Source organism: Hydra vulgaris, chromosome 01, assembly GCF_038396675.1.
Source record: "Hydra vulgaris chromosome 01, alternate assembly HydraT2T_AEP".
Lineage (NCBI taxonomy): Eukaryota > Metazoa > Cnidaria > Hydrozoa > Anthoathecata > Hydridae > Hydra > Hydra vulgaris.
The window spans coordinates 289,522-311,469 of record NC_088920.1 but is presented as its reverse complement, the minus strand read 5'-3'; the positions used below and the strand labels follow the sequence as shown (position 1 = coordinate 311,469).

Here is a 21,948-nt window from a genome sequence, read left to right as displayed (position 1 = left end):
AAATGCAATAAAAGATTTACAATTAAAATGTCAAAAAAGTATTAGATATATCAAAATTAGATTTAACAATTTTATTTCTGAGGTGTGGTGCATGAAATATGATGCAAAATCTGTTGAACTTTGATCTGCAAACTTTTCATAAAAAAAAACAGTTATTTCAAAGTGTATGTTTATTAACTGGGTTTAGAGAAAAAAGATCTTCAAAGATTGGTAAAGTTAACTTGTTTTTAAACACGTATATAAAGCATAAAACGTTATAAATATTGAGCTCGTAAATACTAAGTATTTTCGTCTCCATTAATAATGGTTTGGAAAGAGTAAAACGATCTGCAAAATAAATCAAGCGAATCGCATGCTTTTAACGGCAGTAGAGGCATTTAGTACTTTAGTTTTTTCAGTGCTTCACCATGCTATATTTGCATAATTTATATGGCTGTGAAAAAATGAGTGATAAATTTAGGTTAAAATTTTTTTGTTTAGATATAATCTGGAATTATTAATCACTCCATTAGCTTTAGATGTTTTCGAGCATATCATTTGAACCACATTTTGAATATAATCAAAATGTGGTTTCCATGTAATGTTCTTGTCGAGAACCACTCCTAAAAATTTTGTAACAAAATAATATTTTATTTCAGTTTCATCGATAAATTTTTGTGTGCAAATTTTGGGGTAAATAGCGTTTTTTACAGGCCATAAATGTTTTTTATAAAAATCTTAAATGTAAAGTGGCTCTCTTTCCTGAAAACTTAATTTTATAATCCTGTCTTTACAAAAAGTCTACTTTTTTCAACCCATTAGAATAAGCAGCCATTCTCGAATCTAATCTTACTTCTGTACCAGATTGGGACTGGTAGTGCCTTGTGAATTGTTACTCTAACAAAACTCTTCTTAGATTATTATTCGCTACTGACCTCTCATAAAAACCATTAATACAATAAATTGAAAAGTTAGAACTTGCTAAATTTGCTTTTACTTACCGTCCGTTCTCCACCTTTTGATTCTATTAACGTTCATACTCTGAGTCTCTTCCTCTACAAATTTTTTATTCTTCTCTTTATAAAATACTGGTATATAGTTTTTGAAATTCCTTCATTAGAAGGAAATTCAATAAACTGCATCTTGCGTTTAACAAATATTTAATATTTTTAAAATCCCAAGAGTTAAATTTTTTTTGTTGCTTTTTTTAGTTTTAATTGAGAGCAAAACCTATTTTCAGTTTGTTTTTTTTATGTTTTTAAAATATTCCATTTTTGTTAAACATTTTTTATTACCATGTTTTCAGCTAAACCCTAAAACTTTTTAATACATGGGATATGTCAAGGATTCCGAGTTTATATTCATTGTTCAGAGCTATAATTTATTATCCAGAGCTCTGGTGTTTCGAAAATCTCTGGCTCCCCTCACAACAAATATGATTTTTTTTTAATTTTCGTTAATATTACATTTTTCCATCTCTAAACGGATTTATCCTCTATAGGGTATTTTTTATTTTGTTTTATTTTTCAAATTTTGAATTTTTGTTTTAGTGCCCCAAGAAGACCAAACGGTCTTGCCACAGAGCACGGAGGAGCATTTAACTAGGGCGTTCACACCTGCTTCTCTTACTAATAACGCAAAAATATGCCCGGAGCTCGCTTCGAACTCTTGATTTTTTGCTTTAGAAGCTAGAGATTTTATTAACCACTTACTTTAACCACTACGGCACGATTATTACTTAGTTATAATACCTTTTGCTTTGTTATTATCATCATTTTTTTTATCTATATCGTTCTATATAATAGTTTTATGGTCATTTCCTATTTTCTACAAGTGACAAACCTTGAGTTTACTTGGGTATACCATTTTTACATTGATTGCAGCAAAAGGGTGGTCCCGCATTTCAGTTTTATTTCAGAAGCTCTGAAATAGTATCTACTAAAAGCCATTTTGGGGATAGATTTACATTACATAATATTTTATGAACAACGATGTTTTGAAATAACATGAATTTTAAACATTATATGCACAAAATCTCAAAATACATAAGGGTACATTTTTCATTTACTCTAAAAGAAAACTATTGAAACTTGAGAATTTATTATTTAGATATATTAAAGTCCGAAATACACGTTTTACGAGTGATTTTATGTATAAAAAAATAATTTTGATTTGATTTCAGTTTAATAGGAATATTAGTTTGGTTGAGAATCCAAACTAATGTTTTGTTAGCAACCAAACTAACGCTGGGTTAGTTACTAAACTAACGTTCAGTTAGTAACAACGAAACACTTTTTAAGTAGTCACAGCATGAAATTGTTTTTCTAATGTGTTATCAAAATAACGCATTTTTTATTTGTATTTTCATTAAGAAAATACAAATAAAAACTCAGGATTGGTGTAGTTTTTTTTATATTACTTTCAAAATAAAAACGTAAGCATACACTATTTACAATTACTTAAAAAAAAACGTTGAAATTAAATAACTTTAACTAAAAAAAAATAAACTTTAATAAAGATTTTGGTTTAAGTTTGTTAAAAATGTTAGCCTGGTTCAGAATCCAAATTAAAATTCTGTTAGTAACCAAACTAATGTTCGTTTAGTAATCAAAATAACGTTCGATCATTAACCAAACTAACCCAGTGGGCACAAGTACGTTTTCCAAATGTTTAGTAAACGTTTAATAGTCGCTTGAACAACGATTGTTTAAATACGGAGTATTTATTAGTCATAATAACAAATTGCATTTTATGACTACGGCACAAATTGTGTATTTTCGAGTTTCTCTACGAATCTACGAACTTATGCGACTGTAAAGAAACTTTATTAAAGTAAAATATACATTTATAAATTCTATTACAGCTCTTACTAATATCATACATAAATACAATATATATATATATATATATATATATATATATATATATATATATATATATATATATATATATATATTTATATACATATATATATATATATATATATATATACATATATATATATATATATATATATATATATATATATATATATATATATATATATATATATATATATATATATATATATATATATATATATATGTATATATAGTTATACATAAAGTTTGTTTCAAAACTTGAGTGTCTTTGAGCGCTAAAATCCAAGAAACAGTTTTTTTTAAAACATTTTGTTCACACACATGCAAACTTTTTGAAAAATTATGTAAATGTTTGTGTGTATATAAATAAATAAATAAATAAATAAATAAATATATATATATATATATATATATATATATATATATATATATTCAGAGAAAAAAAATTTCAGAATTTGAAAAACCAAACGGTCTAGATTTGAAGCAAATAGGTTTAAACTTACTCACAAAAAATTTCAGCACCATTGAACCACTCTTTCCTTGCCCTTAAATCACACGTTTGGAAAAAAAAGGACACAAAAATGACCAAAAACAAATTACTTTAAGTGTCTTGAGGGCAAGGTTAGCATAAATATATATATAAAATATAATTTTATATATATATTTATGCTAACCTACATATATAAAAATACAGATATTTATCTATATATAAATATATAGATAAATATCTGTATTTTTGATTAAAAAAGTATGGCTTTTTTTTTTCTTCCCAAAACCAGTATAACTTAGGGGAGGATGGGTAGGAGTGACCCAAGGATAAGAGTGAATCGTTTATCCAACAGCTAAAACGGGAAATTAAAAAGACTCAAAATTTTTTTACTGCTACTTAGTGCGGGTGTCTCCGTTAACGTTGTCATCCACTCTTTTCTGTGCAAAAGTAAATTTTTTGTATTTTTTGAAACTTCTTTAATGAGCATACCGGCTGTTTCGAGACATTAGATAGTGGTTGAAAATTTATTAATAAACAATGTAGTTTTTAGAACAAAGTATTTTGCATATTTTACAAACGTACTTATTGCACATTTAATGTTTTAATCTAGTTGCTTAGCTTGGGGAGGAATGAGCCATTCCTTCACCGGTAGGATTGAACCGCGGGTCACTAATACTTCACGTTAAAAAAGTTTTGACTCAGCGTAAAAACATACTTACGTTTTATATCTTAGTAATTCATTAGAAAACTCGTTTGCAACATTACATTTATTTTTACCTTATGTTATAATGCCTCGAGTCTATAAAAGAACCACTTTGAAAGCAAAAACTTCCAGTAAAGATATGAAAGATGCATTACATTTAATCCAAAAAGGAAAAAGTATTAGAGAAACTGCAATAACTCCCAAAATACCCTACCCAACGCTTCGTCGTTATTGGAAAAGTTTTTTGCTTGATGAAAATACAAGACTTACCCGAATTATTATGTTAAAAGAATATTTACAGACAGGCAGGAATTAGAATTAAAGTAATATATCCCAATTAAAGAATGCCGATATATAGCTTTTGAAATGGCAACCATTAAAATTAGTAAAATTAGAAAAAAATTTTGAAATGGCAACCAATAAAATTAGTATTCCACAGAGGTGGCACAAATACTCAATGGCAGGTATTGATTGGATGAATAATTTTAGAAAGTGACATCCGGATTTGTCTCTTAGAACACCTGAAGGATGTTCTCTTTCTAGGGCAACATCATTTAATGCCCATAATGTATATATATTTTTTGATAAATTAAAAGAACTTTTTGCTAGATCACTAGCATTTGCAAGTGGAACTCGGATTTTTAACCTTGATGAAACTGGAACTATTACCGTGCAGAACCCACAAAAGCTATGTTAATCTTAAATATTAAGTATATTTTTCATGACTTATTTATTTCTTACATAAAACATCTAAATATTTTGGTTTTTGCAAAGAAAGGTGTGAAGAGTGTCTGCAAAGTCAAAAGTGCTGAAAGAGGAACCCTTATCACAACTTGTATAAAAATCAGCGCTTCTAGACAATATCTCCCACCAGTAATTATTTTTTCAAGAGTGCATTTCAGGAGCATATGTTGTCAGGAGCTCCTTCTGGATCTCTCGGACTCGCATGTAAAACAGGCTGGATGAACGGTGAACTTTTTTTAGATGTTATGAATCACTTTATCAAGTTCTCGTTTAGTACGAAAAAAAATCTATCATTATTAATATATGACAATTTCGAAGCGCACTTATCTATAGCAGTGTTAACTTTAGCAAAGGAGCTTGGAGTGACCATTTTGACATTACCGCCTCATTCCACGCACAAGTTACAACCACTTGACGTGGGAGTTATGGGGCCATTTAAAACTGCGAAGAATGCAGGAATTGATTTATGGATGCCCCACAACCCTGGAATTTATAATTTCCCAAGTGGCTTCATCTGTATGGCTTGCTTTTCTGAAAGCCATAACACCTTCTTACATTGTAGCTGCTTTTAAAAAGACAGGTACGTTTCCTTATGACTGGAAAGTGTTTACAGATATCAATTTTATGTGCAGCTCTGTGACAAACAGTACTTTTGATGTTAACAATACTTGCATAAAAAGTTACGTAAGCATTACTTCTGATAATTTTTTTAACTCTTATGTTTCATCAAATGCAGACCCCACTACCTCTTTTACCATAGATATAATACTGATGTCATCTCCGCTAACTATAGATTCAAACAAACTAGTTACCAATGATACAATGGTTGATCTGTCTTCACCATCAGATTCTTTTATCAACCCTAAACAATTCAGATGTTTTTCTAAATCAGGAGAAAAAAAGTAAAAGAAAGGAAAGGAAGAAGGGTCGCTCTATGATTGCGACAGACACTCCTGAGAGAGATCGGATCCAGAAAAGGCTCTGCAATAAAAATTTAGTCAAACTTACAAAAGAATTAAAAACAAATTTAGAGAATATTAACAAAAAATTACTTAAAAAAAAGACGATTCTGTATTGGAACATTGGACAATCACAAATGAGAAAGGTTTAATAATTTTTAAAGATGATTTGGGTGGTTGTGATATATATTCTAAAGAAGACTTTGTATTGGTTAAATTTAGAACAGCAAAAAAAAAATTGTTTTATGTTGGAAAGGTATTATGTATAAACTCTGTAAAAGAAGAAGTTACAATAAGTATTTTTTGGAAAAAAGGTGATATTTTTAAGATGCCTAATTCACCAGATATTGTGACTATCCCTAGAATGGATGTTAAATTATTGCTACCTCGGCCAACTTTTTCTGGAACAAGTAAAAGGCACCATTGCCATCACAAATTTGAGATTGTGTTTGACTATATCAGTATTTCCTAAATATTATTTTTATTGCCAATATACTATATGCTAATATACTACTTTCATTACATACAGATACTTTTATTATATCTTAATATTTGGAAATAATCATTTTTCATGGCAAAATTTGTTGTTATTTATGTTACATTATTACTTATTTATGTTATGTTTAATTATAAAGTATTTGTTACTTACTTAATTTTCAATAAATTAGTTAAAGAAAATATCTAATTTTAGTTTTCTAGTTATCAAAGATAATGGCTCATTCCTACCATTTTCATGGTTCACTCCTACCCATTCATGGGTAGGAGTGAACCAGAAACTCACCTGCGTTATTGTTCAAGTTATTAAAAATCTGAAGATACTTTGATATTTCATGTATTACTATTAGAAACCTAATACATTAGGCTACCTTAGGCTCCTTATCCTATACTTTTTCCACTTTTGGTTTTCTTGATATAATCGATTTTAAAAAAATTGGTTCACTCCTACCCATCCTCCCTTACTAAATCGGCTAAAAAACGTTTATTACTTATTACGAACCATCTCAATCATCTCAACTGCAGAAACTGCAGAAATTCCAATAGACGCCGGGAACGTTGCCCTAACGGCTACGTTCCCGTGTGACTCGCCAAATGTTATGCAAAATGTGACAAGTGCCATTTTAACTGAAGCTGGTGTTGAACTTAAAGGTATACATTGCATTAAATTAACAGCCTTTTGAAAAATGAAATAAGCAAATAAAAATATGTCAACCTTAGCAAAAGAGGATGTCAAAAATGCAATAGACGCTTTTCCTTATCAATCTGTTATACATTTTGATGGAAAAACCCTTTAAGAAATTAATGCAGAAAAAAAGTTCAAAATTGACAGGCTGGTCGTTCTTGTGAACTTTGAGATTGGGATGCACCCACTAGGTGTTCCTCTATTAACTTCCTCTTCTGGTGAGGATCAATATACAAATATTATGAACCTACTAAAGGAATATAAACTTGAATCAAAAGTAAGAGATCTTTGTTTTGATACAACCGCAAGCAATACCGGGATCAAAAATGGTTCAATCTTAGAGTTATCCAACAATTTAAATAAATATCTTTTAAAATTAGCATGCAAGCATCACATAACAGAATTAAGAATGGTGCATTTTTGGAAACATACAACAATTGAGTTGACTACAGGACCAGAAAACTTATTGCTTCAAAAATTTAAGAGCCTACTTGAACATCTTAATTTTAGTTATGCCCCAAGTGAACTGTGCAAGTTTAACTAGAAAGAGGTGATTGGTAGTATAAGTAAAGTCAAATCTAAAAGCGATTATGACACAGAGTAGAAAGTATTTTGATTACTAAAGTAAGTTTTCAAGTGTTTATATCAATAATAATTTGTTAAAGAATTTAAAACATAATTTTTTTATTCAGTTTCACTCCCAGCAAAACATGCAAGCAGCCACTATTACTTAAAATAAAAATAAAAATAGAGTTAAAGAGCAAGAAAACGATTGACAGAAGACTTGAAAAGTGACAGTTACCGTAAAAAAATGAGACTTTACTAAAACGAGTCTAGCGAGAATAAGTTTTGGCTGATAAAACTAGAGATGATAGCTCCTTTGAGAAGCGACCTTGATAGTATCTGTAGAAAAGAGAAAGAGATGCAACTTTACAACGATTGGAAAGAGTCTAAACTTTGGGAGATGTAGCAGGTCCAACTACATTTAGGTCCAAATACGTTTTCGGAAATTGTTTAGAAAAGAAAGAGTATTATTAGAAGAATCTACCCAAATATGACAACGGTGTAATAAAGGTTAATCCAATGCCTGACCTTCGTATCGTTACAGCTTCTGTACCTGAAGTGATTTCCTCCTTAGACTCTTCTACAACTTGTGGTGGGAAAACATCACTGTTATAGTCTTGCAGAAGTATTCTCAGGAGCTGTCGTCTATACTTTCAAAACTATTTAGCAAGAGATTTATCAGAGTATTATTTTCCAGCCTGCTGGAAAGTGGTATCTGTTTTCCCTATTTCTAAATATTCTGGAGAGCGACTATCATAACTAATAGACCAAGGTTTTTTAGTCAAAAGCAAAGTTTTTGAGTCTTTAATTAACAAACACTTAACCTTTCATCGGGAACCTTATAACTTACTCTCTGATCATTATTACGGATTTCGACTATCCCTTACTTCCAATCTTTCTTGAAAACCGTAAATCAAATCAATTGCAAAATTAGTATCTGCTCAATTTGCATCACTTCATCGTGCTCGCCACTTACTTACTCAAGATTTGATTCTTTATCTCTATAAATTTTAAATCCATCCTTGATGGACACAGATTCCATCTGTGGCCATCATACAATGATGCCGCATTTATAAGCGGAGAGAGTTAAATAAAATTATGGAAGGAATCCCAGTCAGCTTTAAAGTAGATAAATATGCGATGATAGTGTGAGTTCGAAGAAGGAGTAACAGGTTAACAGGGATTATTGCATTTTCAGAATCACCAAAAGTAGAAAAAGAAGAAAATGAACCTAGTTATGGTCAGAGACAAGACGCCGACCAAGGAGAGAAGGTATGTAATAAGAGTTGTCTTGAAAACGAATTAAAAAATTAACTGAGTAAAAGATAAGGAAATTCAGAAGAATACCCTAAAGTCTTTGCTTTGGTGGCCTTCTAAAAGACAGTAGCTGGATGCAGTTAACATTTGCCTAAAATGCATTTTTATGGAGACACCATCTCTAGCCTTTACTCATCCAAGAGCTCCAAGATAGGAGATTTTCAAGTTGGAGTATTTCTTAGAACAAAAACATTCATAAAGTAACAACGGGTAAGTAAACACCGCGCCAGAGGTTCAGACAGAACAAAAACATAGATAAAGTAATATACGGGTAAATAGTCTTTCTTACGATACATCTAGACCTTACGAGCTTTTCCAGCAGCAAATTTGAAAGTTACAACATTGCAAATATATTTCTTTGCAATATCTGTTTTGATTAAAAGAAAAAGACAGTCGTTAAGTCAATCCTGCTCCATGGTAGCACTTAGAAAGTTCTTGAAGAGAGCTAATTGACAAAGTAAGAAAGATACCAAGACAGATGCATATCTTGGGGATATTTTCTTCAAATCTCTTCGCCTAAATGCTGTTCAGAAGATCTTCGGGCTGATCATTTGTTTGTAGATGGCATCGAACGGACGAAATGTGGCGGAATTCATCAATAAGCTTGTCTTCACTAAGATCATATGGATACATAAGAACAAGATCTTTAACTTGTAGATTTGTCAAAAGCGTTCCTAAAAATAGGTCATGAAATCCTAACTAAAAAATGGAAAATTATGGACTTAAAAATAAACACCGCAGTGTTTCAAAAGTTACCTGTATAACAGACAACAGCGTGTTACTAGATATAACAATTACCACATTAAATTAAAATTAAAATGCTTGGGCGAGTACGCGTATAATCAAATTGAAAGTTTTATATCGACGTCAGAAACATGCTATAAGTCGAATAATTTAACATAAAGAAAAATTTACTCAATTTACCCCAATTTTTGATACATCCGTTTTATTGAACCAAAAAAATTCTAGTAAAAGCTGCATTTTTCGTCGGAATTTAAAAAAAATAAATTGCGAGGAATTATTTAGTGATTTCTCAAAAATTAGCTGGACTAATGTAATCAATGCCGACGAAGGTAATACTACTAAGTCATTTGAAGAGTTTTTCACTCACAAGTTTCAATTCTCCATTGGATAAACATGCATCATTAAGGTGATTGTCTAGTAAAAAATATGTAAAAAATCAAATTTTTGTTATTGGGGTAGTTTAAAAAAGAAATTTTTGCTCTTTCAAAAAATATATACTTTTACACATGTTTTTTAATTAGAATTTTCCAAAATTTACTACCTATAATGACATGTATTAGTTTGTTCCCTTAGCAACGTCCTTAGCAACGATGTTTTTTGGTTGTTTTGGGCCAAAATTATTAACCAAGTTTGATAATATAAACTTTCTTAAAAATGAAGAAACTTTAACCTGGTGTTTTTCTTTATCGATAAAAGCCTAAAAGGTTTTAATGATAAAGAAAAACACCAGGAAGGAGGAGATAATTATTCTAAATGATCATTTTAATTTTTTTATATTAATTTTGTTAGTTTTCTCTGTTTATGATATTTCAGACTTAAAACAAGCATATCTCAGCTTCTATGAACTATTTTTGAATGAAATTTTCAGAGTTTCATCTGTATATAAGTTAGTATGTGAGCAAGAATCTATTTAATTCTTTGAGTATTTTTGGAATTACGGAATAGTTTTTGTTGAATTTTACCCCTTTTTTAATTTCCCCAAATACGTAGAGCTACCATTATGGATCTAAACATAATTATAAGTTTTTACTGGTTCACGTACTAATTTTATGCATATCATGCATGCAAACCAAACATCGTGCAAAACGAAGGTACTGATAACTAGAACTCTTTGTTTTAAGAAAGTGATGTTTTAAGCATTTTTTTGCTGATTCATCATTAAAGAACGTAAATAATTTTTTTTTTTTTTGTTGATATAATACAAATATAACTTCTTTATGCTGAAAAATAAAATAAACTTTCCGACAAATTGTATTTTTTTATTTTTTTTACAAGACGACCACCTTAAAAAAAGTCAGCAGTCGCTGCTTTTCAAGGGGTCTCAAACCTTAGATAACACGAGGAATCTTGACTTCAATTAAAATACGAAATAAAATATTTAACAAATTTCTTAAAACAAAAAATCCTAATGACAAACTCAATCTAGAAAAATCTTATAAAACGTATAGAAACTTACTTATTACTCTCACCCGTCGTAGTAAAAAAAAACTACTACTCTAAGTTCTACTCTTATAATGCCAAAAATTTAAAATCTACATGGGATGGTATTAGGAGTCTTTTAAACATTAGCTCGAGAGTTAACTCATATCCTTCCTGCTTATCTTCTATCAACTCCATGATATATGACAGCAAGGTTTCGGGACCTAACAGCATTCCAATACCTATTTTTAAAGCTCTTGCAAATGCTGTACTTTCTGAACTATTATTATCTCTGCTGTACTTTCTGAACTATTTAGTCTGTCATTCATCACCGGTGTATTCCCTAATATCTTAAAAACTGCTTCTGTTATCCGAATTCATAAAAAAGATTTAAAACTTGAATGTAATAATTACAGACCAATTTCATTATTATCAAATGTCAGCAAACTTTTAAAAAAACTTATGTATTCTCGTATTTACAACTTTTTGAATAATTCTGCTTGTTTTCATATTCGACAGTTTGGGTCTCGCTCAAATCACTCCACTTCTAATGCTCTTATTATCATTATTGAAATAATTCGTGGTGCATTTGACAGTGGTTCCTTTGCTTGTGGTGTATTCATAGATCTTCAAAAAGCTTTTGATACGGTTGCCCAGGACAAAAAGTTTTATAGAATTTCTATAAACTTTTGGAAATTATATAGTCTATAGAAATTCCATAAAAGTCAATAAAATTTCTATAAAATCTTTGATAGATTTCTATAAAAATTCTAATAGAATTTTTTTTTCTACTTTTTATTTTATAGAAAAAAAAGCAATTTCTATTGAAATTAATATACATTCTATAGAAATTCTATAGAATTTCTATAGACCTTATGTTCCAAAAGTTTGTAGAAATTCTATAAAACTTTTTTTCCTGGGTGATCACAATATTCTAAGAAAAAAATTAAACTACTACGGAAAACGTGATATTGCTAATCATTGGTTTTCTTTATATATTAAGGATCGCACTCAGTTTGTTTCAATTAATGGATTTGAATCCACGCAAAGTTATTAAATATGGCGTTTAACAAGGTTCCGTTCTTGGATAGTTATTTTATTTATTATATATAAATGATTTATCTTGCTCATTAAAAAAATTCTATGGTACATCATTATGCTGATGGTGCCAATCTTTTATATATCAACAAACCACTTGCAACTCTTTGTAAAAAAGTTAATCAAGATCTTCATCGCTTACGTAACTGGTTAAATAGTAATCGTATTTCATTGAATATCAATAAAATTGAATACATTATTTTTCATTTCCCTCAAATAACTATTGATAATATATAAATTAAAAGTAATGAAAAATTTTTTTTTCCCTCAAAATATATAAAGTATCATGGAGTATATCTTGATGAAAACCTATCTTAGTATCATTAACTGTATTAACTAAAAAAAAAACTTACACGAGCTAACAGCATGCTTTCTCTAATTCGTTACTATGTTCTTATCCAAACTCTTCGTATAATTTATTCTTCTTTATTATCTTCTCACCTTTGTTTATGTTATTTTTTTATTGTTTGGGGTCATAAAACTTTTTACTTAATGGTATTGCTAGTTTACAACGCGAATCTAATAGAATAATGACGTTTTCACCAATGAGATCTGATATCCAAAAAAATTTTCTGAACATAAAATCCTGAAACTCCATGATCTAGTAAAGTTTTACAATTGTCTTTTTGTGTTTGACTATCACCAAAATAAACTACCAAACTCTTTTTTAGATTTTTTCATTAAAACAAATAAAATTCACAATCATCACACCAAGAATACAGAAAATAGTAAGCTATACTTTTCATTTTTCAACACAATTAAATATGGTAAGTTTTCCATAAAACAAAAATGTATTTCCCAATGGAACCAGTGTATTCCTGCATTATTAAAAGAATTTTAAAAAATATCCCCTTGTTACGGATTATTTACTGCTAAATCAGAATTCAATTTAAAAATATATTGTTGGAGTGTATTTCTTTATAATTTGTCTCTGTACCTAAGTTGCCTTTGATATATAATTTCTTTAACGAATTTCTTTAAGTGATTTGATTTTAGCTCTATTTATTATTTGTCTATATTATATTCATTTATTATCATGTTATTATTGCTACATTTTAATTTATTGTTTTATTTAATTATTATCTATGATATGTACATACAATTTATATTGTATTACAAATATTCTTCATATTATTGACACTTTATTATTAACATTTTGTATTATTACTATAATTATTACGTACATCATTATTATTTGTTTAACAATCTAATTAATACATATATCATTATGATTTGTTTAACAATCTAATTATTACATATATCATTACTATTTGTTTAGCAACCTTTTTTTTCACTCTTATATTTTGTATGTTTTTTTAGGTGTCAAGCCATTGACTAGTTTGTAACTATATGTTACATCTAGTCAATGTGACACCTAACAAAATTCTATTAATTTAGGATAAGCATTTGTAAATCTTTATTAATATGGTTGAATAAAAAAATTAAAAATATATATATATATAATAACAAGACGTAACGTAAATTTAGTATTTTCAAAAAATTTGGAGATTTTCCGTACAAATTGAGTAATTGCATGCTGAGTTGAGTTCTTTTTTTAAAAACCAAATAGTTTTTTAAAAATTTTTGAATATCATTAATAAAGATATCTGTTGTGATGAATTTATCTAGCAATTACAGAGTTTTCTAACAATTAGGGCAATTGATTGAGGGTACAGCTCCTGCTTCAAAAATTGAGAATATAGAAATTATTAATTTTGAAGTCGTTAAAACAGTTCAAATAAAAATCTCCGCTAAATCTTTTTTTTTCCTCCGAAAACACTATTGTTTTAATTTTTGTTATGAGTTTTATATATTTCTATATATATATCTTATATTTCTATTATATATATATTTATATTTAAAAAAACTATTTTAATTTTCTTGGATAATGATACAAGTAATCAGTAAATAAATCATGATAGTTTATGTCTGAGTCTATGTTTTCATCCGATGAAAAATAATTAGGTTGTGAAAAATTGAAGGTTAATGATTGAAAATAATTTATTTAATAGGCACTTCACATGATTTTACAATTATCTTTATCTCTGGCTATAATTAATACCAAAGTACAAGGATATTAAAGGCGTTTTCAGAATAAATTCGTTTTTTGAATTTGGATAACTGGTTCCCAAGTTATGACAATTTATGTTGGACTCAATAACATATTTCCATTCTGAGGCAAATTGGGCCAAGAGTACAAAAAGCTCTGTTAAAACCATAAAAATTATTTATAGTTAAAAAAAAAAGAGATTTTTCGAACTGTCAGAGTGAACAAATTTATTTACATTTATAAATATCAAAAAAATATGTAAAAAATTCAGGTCTAATTCCCCGATCGTTACGAGCCTTAATTGTTCCCGCCTCGGGAACAATTAAGGCTCTTTAAAAATAATAAAAATTAACTTTGGTTAAAAAACAAGTGCTTTTGTCAGAGTAAATAAGTTCATACACATTTATAAAAACCCAAAATACATGTAAGAATCTCAGTGCTCGTTTGCCCTATTTGGGGCAATTGGGTCAAAGGCAATGAAATTTCTGTAAAAACCAAAAAAATAAACTTTAGTTAAAAAAAGAGGAACTTTTTTATATTGTAAGAGTAAACAAATTCAAATGCGTTTTGGGGCATTTTCAAATTAACAACTTGAGAGAGACTTAGTAGTTTTTTCTTTAAATATGAAATGTGGTGGAAAAGAGTTACCAATTGCATTGACACAAGCTTCTACTCTGATTATTTCCCGGTTACCTGATTGCAACATTGTAGATACTTAGCACTTTTTTAAGCAACTATTTTTCCATGACGTTAATCAAATTGCATCCCCGTCTCATCTACATTTCAAATGTTTTGTGGTTTCTGAAGTAGGTTGTTCTTCGTTAACACATTTTTAAGAATGGAAAAATATTTTGACACTTTACAAACATTCATACACTAATGGTTAATAGTTGCTGTACCTTCTGGTTGATGTAAGATAAATCTTTGTACCTTTTGCAGATCCCACGCCACTAATTTTTTTGTAGGAGTTCTATTCTTGAATGCTTTTTATGCTTTAAAGAAAAATTTTCAGCATATAACAACATATTAGAAATTGCAATTGGCTAAATCTGATTCCTAAAGCTGCACGACTATATGCAAAATCAATTAATTTCTTTTCTTCTTCTTCATCTAAAATAGTTGGATGTCCAGGTTTGGCTCCCATTTCTGTTACACCAGACAGTCAAACTTGTTACAAACATCTTAGAATGTTAAAAACTTTTCATGCTGCTCTCCGTGAAACTCGATATTTAACAGCTTTAATTGCCGATATCATTGATTCATCATTCCATAAATGGTATTTTCTGCGTGTGCTTCTGTTTTTCAATTTTCTTATAATTTTCTATTTTTTTAGTTGTACTTTTTTTTTCCATTATAAAGAAAAGTGCAAAAACACCATGAAAATTTTATTATAAAATAGTTATGACTGTCTAAAAATAAATGTCTTTGTTTCTCTAATCTGTGTTTAAGTGATTAATTTTTAAAAACTATGCATTTAATGCATGGCCAGAATTAAAACTTTTCATGGCCAGATATAGAATAATGGAATTATCCTATATCTGAAATGAAAGTATGTTATAAGATTGTACAGAAATATACAAAAAAAAAAAAAAAAATAGAACTATTGAACGTTATACAAAATAAGCATATATACATACACAGTTTTAACAGTATTATATCATAATATTATTAGCAATTTAAAAGATTTACAAACGCAAAATGTTAGGATGTAATCAGGAAAACTTTGAAAATACCAAACATTGAGTTTGGTATTTTCAAAGTTTATCAAATTTTACAAATTTAAAAAAAAATATTCTTGAAGCAGTTAACGAGTCAATAAGTACTTTAAACTGCATATTTATAAATTATAAAGTCTAAATATTTTACTTTTACTTTAAAGCAACCAATACAACCCCGAATTAAAGATTTTATTGAAAATCGGCAATAGAAAGGACGCAGCCAGATCAGTTTATTCTAAATAACCATTAATCTTATAGTAAAATTATTTTGAGATAAGTGTAAATAACTATGTATGTTGAACGGAATACCATAATGGCGTCAAGAAAAGTATTAAAAACATAATGTTTTTTTTAATTGTTAAGTCCAGATATAAAAAACAAATTAGTATAAAAAAAAGTATCAAATATTGTTAATTATTAACCTAAATATACTTTTTTTGATGTGCTAGAACCAAAAAAAAGCAATTAAAAACATATATACTTGTCAAAAAGTGTAAATAAAATAAACTATAGAGAAAACGACTTAAAATAATCTTCTAGCTTCTTTTTCAAGAAACTTTCAAGAATAATCTCAATAGATCAACTCCACCTCCACAGGTCAACACTTTTTTTCAATTTTTGCTAGTGAAATATAACTGGCAATTGTGTTTGAAATTAGATAGCATTAAAATAATTCCCGAAAAAGTTTCCGAAAAATTCTGTTCTGAACTTGTGACACGGAAAAAGTCACGTGACTGAAAAGCCAATATTTACACGTTTTAATTAGCGCAAAATTAAAAATAACTTTTTTTTTGTAATACTTAACTTAAAATAACTTCTCATGAGTCCTTCAAAAAAATTTGTCAAATATTAAAACGGCATACTTAACTTCTTTTCTCAACTTAATAACTTCTTCCTATAATTTTTTTTGAACACAAATAATTTCTTTTGCAAAGTCTTTATTGATGTAAATACTTATTCAGCGTAGGTTTTTCCGTCTTCGACTAGGAGAATACTTTGATTGCAATTGTAATTTAATAGTTTTAAAACAATTATTCGCTCTTTTCCTTTTTGAACCTGATCGGCGCACTCTTTCATTGATATTATAATAACTCTTTATTAATTTGAAGTTTTTCAGTAAATATGTTTTTAACAATTTTTTTAACTCTTCACAAGATTCACCCGGTACACTATGCGTCGCTCTAATACAAAATGAGAAAGTAGCCTTATAAATATAGAAGCATTCAACGTATTGAGCCAGGTCCGTCTTTATCTTATTCTGGCTCCACAGCAAAATAACGATTATGGCCTCTCCAACTGCCTCTCTTCCCCCCACCTCCCACCTCCCACCTCCCACCCCCTCGCCATCACCACCAACTACTCTGAAAAAAGTTCGTACTCTAACACAATTTTAAAATATAGCTTACCAAGTAAATGTTACTGCATTAGACCAAAAACTATCAAGTAAATGTGATTATTATAAACTAATGCGAAGAATAAGCAAGGGACAATCAGATTTTTGTATTTTACATATATTTAACACAATTTAGTTGGGTAAATTGAAACATAGACATCTCTAAATATGTTTTCCCTTAGGTTTTCACTGTTTTCATTTAGATTTTATTATTAAATTATTGAGTAGATGAATTATATAGCAAAACAATCAGTCTTATCTTCAACGATGATTTCATTTAGAAATAATATTTTCAATCTAAAGAACAGCTAGAGCAAACAGGTGTTTCTGTCTACTATTAGATCTAATGCTTTTTTAAAAGTTGAAAAAAACCTTTTTCCAGCATAACTTTTTAAAGCAGCATCAAGAAACATCCTTAAAATAACATTGACATTAGAGAACGTAAATTCAAGTTTTTTTAAATCAGATAACCAATAGTAAATCCAGATGATTTGAAGTCCTCTCCCAGTCTGATTCCTCAATAAACACCAATTTGTCTCGTTGGCGTTTGCTCGTTCTTTTTTGTTTCTAGTCAACAGAGTACTTGTGGGTGCCCACTAATATCATTGCCTTTTTTTCAAGTTTTTCAAAACTTAATATGTTTTTTTCAAGTTTTTCAAAGCTATATATAAACCTTCTGTGGAAATGGACCGAGAGTTATACAGTTAATTCGCCATTTTTATATCAATTTCAAAGACTTGATTTTGTTCACTTTGTTGAACCTTATATAATTGTTATCTACTTTTTTGAAAGTCTACTAGCTTCTATCTTTTTTGAAAGTCTACAATTGTGTTCCGTTTATGCCTTTTGTCATTATTCAGCTCTTTTGGTGCTACCTTGAAGTTTAAGCGCATTGCTTATATATACAAATATATAAACACTATATACTACTAGGACCTTAACAAAACAAATTACATAAACAATAAAGCAAACGAATTCGGTTTCTTTGACATGCATGCAAAAAAATTTATTGTTATGTTTTTAGAATGTTAACACAATGTGTAACAAAATAATTTTATATCGGGCTTCAAAGTTAAAGATGTTGCATAATATAATATTTTTATATTTTAAGACACTTTCTAATTATTTAAGTTTTTCTCTCCTCTTACTTACGTCATTGAAGTGTATAAAATTAAACTTATATAAATCAAACACACGCTGAATGTTTGTGAAAGTTTTATTGACACAAGTTTCTTACCATGCATATTCACTTTTTTTAAATTGCTCAACTTGCCCTACTCTAGTTGTCTAGCCTGCCTTTTCTTTTTTAGTTTTCATAATTAAAAAACTATATCATTAATACGATTTAACAATAAACAATATTAATAAATATAAACTTACTAATATTATAAACAAATCTGCTATTGTTCGATTCTTTACTTTGTAGTTTCTAACAAAGTTTATCAACACTCTTATAGATGTTTTTAATTACATATGGCTTCGAAAAAAGCCGTTTTTTTATTTAAACTCAACACAGAGCAGCTAATTAGTATTACATTCTTGTTCATCATATCTTTTGTTAATCGATCTTTCTGGATTAGTTACCAGATCTTTCTAGATTAGTTACCAGATCTTTCTAGATTAGTTAATTACTAGTTAAAGTTTATTAAATTTTTTTAAAATTTTTTTTAAAAACAAAAAACAACAATATTTTGAATTGTTATTAAGAACTTTATTAAGATTTCTGTACCAAAAAAAAAAAAAAAATGTTTTTAATAACATGTGGCTTTGAAAAAAGCCGTTTTTTTATTTAAATTCAACGCAGAGCAGCTAATGAGTATAACATTTTCGTTCATCATATCTTTTGTTCATCGATCTTTCTAGATTAGTTACCAGATCTTTCTAGATTAGTTACCAGACCTTTTCTAGATTAGTTAATTACTAGTTAAAGTTTATTAAATTTTTTTTTAATTTTTTTTAAAAACAAAAAACAACAATACTTTGAATTGTAATAATTGAATTTTTTTTTGAATTTGAATAAAACCACTGTATTCATTAATAATATCTCTACAAGGCAGACACCGGAGGAGAGAAATAAACAACAATATGATACTTTGAATTGTTATTATAAACTTTATTGAGATTTCTGTTCCAAAAAAAAATTAAAATAAAAAAGACAAAAATAGCCTAACAAAAATAGTCAAAAATTTTAACAATAGCATAACATTCAAAAAAACACTCAATAGAGGTACATATCAAATGACACAAGCACATAACTAGCTGTATCCCTTGTATTTTCTGCCAAGAAAGTTAGACGTGCATGACTTACTCGTGCAGTTTTGCTTCCCTTGTTTCTGGCTTAAATAGCACTCTTAGAAAAATAACTTATTTAAAATAACTCTTAGAAAAATAACTTATTTGAGGATACTTAAAATACCTAATTAAAGAAGCTCCATGAATTATCGTTTTATGTTTGTTATAAATATTGTTACAAATATTTGTTACAAAGATTATTACAAAGGTATAGTTTTTTTAAATGCGTTATTAGTAATGAGTACAAATAGATGTTCAGATTTCTGATTGAAAATCTATATATCCGGTCTTGTAATCGCACTACTCATATCATTAAGTTAGTCTTGAAACAACTTATTTATTCTCACTTTAGTGCTCTTCATGACACACTATAAATAATAAAAAATACATTAAAACATATACAATACCAACAAAGAGTTTCAAACTTAGAAGTGTATACACGCTTTCGTATGCTATATTTTACGATTAAACCGTTGTTTTTTTAAGCGCAAGTTTGTCATTCCATTTAATTTGGGTTAGAAATAATACCATAATTACAAAAATATCATAACATTGTTTGTAAAAAATCTACACAAGAAAAATTTTAATAAACTCAAAAAAAAATTAATACTTGATAAAAAAAAGCGCAGCAAAAAATATTGACACAAAAATATAAATTTAAAAATACTTTCATTCATTAAAACATTTACATATCACATCTGCTTTTTTTTTTTTTTTTTCCTTAATTTAATTTAGTTGCCCAAAGAAGTCCTTACGGTCTTATTACAGACCACCGCGGATAAACATTTAATTGGAAGTTCACACCTCGTTCCTTACCAATGTCGCAAAACTTGCCCAAAGGTGGGGTTTGAACTACGGATCCTTTATTTCTGAGGCAAATGCGCTACCACTGCGCCACAGCTGCTAAAGCTGCATTAATTGTTAAGAAAAAATAATCATAGCATCAATATTACGCATAACATGCATTAAAAAAATCCAAGTTTAAAAAAAAAATTGATAAGATGAAAAAGATAAAAAAGTAATAATGCTAAAAATGCTAAAGTAATCAACTTATTAAATATGTATTACGTACCTATGCTAGTAAAACATACATTGCTCACCTATGCTTGTAAAATATGGACTCTTCACCAATGTAACTTTGTAACTTGTTAAATACTAAATGATCATCTATGCTGATAAAATAATAAATAGCTTGCTAACAAATATGTTTCAGAATTTTCAGCAAATTTAACACCTTTTTACTAATAACTCGCTCAGTGTTTCAATGTCTGAATCATGTTTACTTTTTCTATCCCATTTTTTGAGATTTAAATGAAGCTGACTGGTATCTAATCTTAATTGTTTTCTAGCATCTATTACTAAATCAGTAAAGGAAACAAATACGGATTAGAATCATTATAACTTAGTTATTACAAACACTCTTCACCCAAACTATTCACTACTTCAAAGTCTTTAAAATTTTTGTTTGTTACGATTGCTACACAGATTGTTGGTATAATCTCTTCCTTATTCGCTTCAGGTTTTTTCTGCAACTGAAAGGCTTGGAAGCTACTAGAAAAAAAGAATATTGTTTAAGCGCAATGAAACGGTTGACAGAGGACTTGAAAAGTTGTTGTTTGTTCAAGTCTGGAAAACATTAAGATGGAAGAAAATTTCAAAGCATTGATGTGCGAGGAAAGAAACTACATAAATAAAAATTTTTTAGAGCATGAAGAAACAGATACAGTAAAAGAATGCTACTTTGCTGAATGAGGAGTCAAGCAAGAGTTGATGGAACTAGAGATAATAGCTTATGTAAGCAGCAACCATAGTTGCTATAAAAAAAAGGGATGCAATATTACCAAATGGAGATAGTGGGTCAAGGTTGGCAGATAAAGCAGGTTCAATTAAATTTACTATGAGTTTTGGGACATCATTAGGATTTTGGGCGTCATTAGAAAAACTGGCCTTAAAATGATAGCAGTATTTCAAACAGGGACAAACAAAAGATTTGTAGAGGTAGAAATTGAAATTAGTAGTAGATTATTTGCGAACATGATAAAGAGAAGAAACTTCAGCAGGTGCTAACTTTGTAATGGATTGTTTATATTGCATCATATATAGAGGTCAGAAGTGAATGATAATCTGAGAAAATGTAAAGCAGAGGATTCAGTGAGAGAGTTACTTTTCAATATAGGAGTGTCAATAATATTATGTTATAATTGTTTAATATATATGTGATAATTATTTGTAGTATTAACAAAGTGAAGCGTTTAGATATATAAACCAAAAGCAATTTTAAAGAATATATATATACAGGAAAGAATAAACAAAGATTTAGATGACGATGAGATAGATGAGTTATATAAATACATATATACAGAAAAGGAAGAAAAGGAGAGTGTAGCCTGATTGTTGGTTAATAAACAGTTAACAAACAAAAAAACATTTATAGACG

General features: G+C 28.6%; 1 protein-coding gene across 2 annotated transcripts in view; it reads right to left on the bottom strand.

The window, feature by feature from the left end:
- Window positions 1-19,360, bottom strand: part of LOC136074981 (uncharacterized) — a 35,013-nt gene extending 15,653 nt beyond the window's left edge. The window contains exons 1-2 of one of the 2 annotated variants that reach the window (XM_065787158.1): window positions 19,312-19,360; window positions 18,600-18,834 (exon numbers count right to left, since the gene is read on the bottom strand). The gene's annotated coding sequence lies outside the window, so the exon portion shown is untranslated. Of the gene's footprint in view, window positions 1-18,599; window positions 18,988-19,311 lie in introns of those variants that run through there. The other variant, XM_065787159.1, reaches the window with a different exon arrangement.
- Window positions 19,361-21,948: the final 2,588 nt, after the last annotated feature.